Source organism: Mus pahari, chromosome 3, assembly GCF_900095145.1.
Source record: "Mus pahari chromosome 3, PAHARI_EIJ_v1.1, whole genome shotgun sequence".
Taxonomy (NCBI): Eukaryota; Metazoa; Chordata; class Mammalia; order Rodentia; family Muridae; genus Mus; species Mus pahari.
The window spans coordinates 110,924,866-110,927,890 of record NC_034592.1 but is presented as its reverse complement, the minus strand read 5'-3'; the positions used below and the strand labels follow the sequence as shown (position 1 = coordinate 110,927,890).

Below are 3,025 nucleotides of genomic sequence, written 5' to 3'. Positions count from 1 at the left end.
TCACCCCATCCCTCTCCCCCCTCCCCCTCTCTTTTAAAAAGTTTCTCCTGTCCTTTTGCAATGAGCACCGCAGCTGCAGCCTCAAGCAACCACTCATGTCTTTTTCCTCAACACTTCTACATTTTCCACACTCTCCTAGATGGTGCTAGGTAGACTTGGAGCTGCACTGGAGGCCCGTCCATGCTGTGGGCTTGTTTGTAACTTGGTCCTTTTTGTTCTAGATGGTGCTATACCTGATGGATAGGCACAGTTGGCTTGTCCATGCCTTGCTTGATGTTTCTAGATCTGGTCAGACAGGAGTAAAGCTTCTCCAGATATTTGCATATAATATCTGCATACAATGCATATGTTTGCATTTCTTATGGGTAAAAATGCCTGGGAATGGAATTGCTAGCTTATAGAGAATTGCTTTAACTTGATAAGCTCCAAACTGTTGTCCATATGACTGCACCATTTACCCCACCGTCACTAGCAAAGCAGGAACGTGTCGGTTACTCTACATTCTTGACAGCACCTATACTGCCTTAGGGAAGAGGGGTGGACTGTTCTAAATTTGAGGAATGTTTACCTCCTGTTATTTTAACTGGAATTTCCTCAGGAAGATTGAATCTACATGCGTGACATCTCAGATCTACCAGTGCCTCACTTAGTGCCCTGTAGTCACTAAAGCACCTCTCTCAGGATCTCAAACTTTAACAGCATCAGCCCTATAAAGCTGAATAGGGTTTAATGAAAGGAAGCCTGTGAAACCACTTAGCCCATATCTATGTGTGACACACACAGAAACCTAGGCTGCTCTCGGTATGTGCTAGCAGAGTGATTTTATGCATAGACAAATGTAAATGTGATTCAAGGATTTGTTCAAATGAGTGTGTCTGGTAAAATCAGACATTGTCTTTAAATAGGCCTCGAAGGGTTGAGGGATGTGATCATAGGGCACACAGGGAATCAGGGAAAAGGGAGGAAGGCATACAGAGCAGAGCCTGCTGCCGAGCCCCGCCCTGCCAGGACCTGGCTCACAGGTCGTCAGGGAGTAGGGAAGAGTTGCCGGCGAGATGGCTCAGCAGATAAAGGTGCTTGCTGCTAAGCCTGACCATCTGAGTTTGATCCTGAGGGTCCATGTGGTGGAAGGAGAGAACCAACTTCCCCTGTCCACACACACACGTGAATAATATAATTTACATTTTTTTTAATGAAGTAGGAAAGTGAAAGAAGGCTTGGTCTGCCCTCAGAGCATGGCTGTTTTCAGTCCCGGTTCTGCTGAAGTGTGGGATATACTTTACAGTTCAGTCTGTCAGCAGCCATTAATAACGCGTTCATGGACACTATTTACTCTTGGCTTTTTTTTTTTTGTCCCTAGATATTCATAAAACATTTAATCTACCCTCCCTCTTTTGGCCAATCTTCCCTTGAAAAAATTGTCCTTTTCATGGAGTGGAGAACAAGAGCCTCATAGTAGCAGGCTTTGTAAGAGAAAGCTGGGTCCTGTTCTCATTCTCCTATTGCTGCGCTGCCCCGCCACTCACCTGTGTCCAGGCCTGCAGGGCTCCCAAGTGGCTGTCAGGGACAGCTCTTAATGCTACTTTCTTGGCTCAAATACTGCTGCTCAGATACTCTCCACTGCCTCAATATCAAACTGGCCATCTGTCTGAAACTAAGAACACTGCTCTGTGTTATAGGGTCATGGCAAAAGTCCTTAGTCCCTGTCCCCCTGACTTCAGGGACCAGCAAGGTATGTTGCATGCAGCTCACAGGAGGACAGAAATAGGTGTGTGTCATGATTTCCAAGTAGAGATCTTCCTGCTTGTGTCCTCTTGTGCTTCTCTGGGACTTCATTCCCACTGTCCCCAACCCCTCTTGCCTGTCTGCTATGGTCCTTTTCTTTTAGACCCTGTCTTAGGGTTTCCATTGCTATAAGGAGACACCATGACCAAGGCAACTCTTATAAGGGCAAACATTTCACTGGGGCTGGCTTACAGGTTCTAAGGTTTAGTCTATTATCATGGCAAGAAGCATGGCAGTGTGTAGGCAGACATGGTACTAAAGAAGCTGATAGTTCTACATCTTCCAAAAGCAAACAGGAGAAGACTGTCTTCCAGGCAGCTAGGAAGAGGGTCTCAAAGCCCACACTCCCACAGTGACACACTTCCTCCAAAAGGCGATACCTACTTTAACAAGGCCAAATCTCCTAAGAGCACCACTTCCTGGACCAAGCATATTCAAAACATCACAGGCCCACAGATTAAAGCTGTATCTTGAAATGGCCATTCTGCTTTGAGCACAGTGTTGGTGTGATCCAAGAACAGGATGACTCTCAGAGAAACCAGGCCATGGACTTTCTAGGGCCAAAGGATTATGGACTGTGTGGCCTGAGAGGCTGGGCACCAGCACGTGAGCTTTACCCAGAGTTCTCTGAACTTCCACACCAGGGAAGGGAAGACAGGCAGGGCTGGCCTATTCAGCCTCCTCACATCCCTGACAAGCCACCCTCCATGGGTGAGAGTGGGAGGAGAATGACATCCCCACATTCTTCTCCTCCCCTTTAAAGGTATAGTCCACTCCTAGCCCCACTGGCCTCTGCATCACCTTCACCTGTGTTTCAGTATGGTTCTCTTCTGCTAGACAGTGAGAGATGATGCTCTGTGGAGCTCTTTCTATTATGCCAAAGCGCACACAGTGGAGGCCTGGTTGCTGGTGAGAAGCCTGGTTTGAATTGTCCTGTGCTTATTTTCGCCCAGCTTGCTGGGGCTCCTCACCCATCCAGCACTTTTGCACATGCCCTAGGGATCTTCTGTATATCAGAAGACATGAAAATGCAAAGTGCAGACCCAGGTCTTATACCAGTTTCTTTGCACAAGAAAGGGCCCTGCCCCTAGGCCCACAGCCTCAGTTTGTGGTGAGCCTGTTATGTGACCTGTTTAGCTCCACCAACACTTGCCCCATATTCATTCATTCTCTCCTCTCTCTCTCTCTCTCTCTCTCTCTCTCTCTCTCTCTCTCTTTCTTTCTTTCTTTCTTTCTCTCT

The 3,025-nt window shown here is 47.3% G+C and overlaps 1 protein-coding gene across 4 annotated transcripts in view; it reads left to right on the top strand.

The window, feature by feature from the left end:
- Nphp1 (nephrocystin 1) overlaps positions 1-3,025 on the top strand; it is a 53,299-nt gene that overhangs the window by 39,359 nt on the left and 10,915 nt on the right. The gene's annotated exons all lie outside the window — the stretch shown is intronic.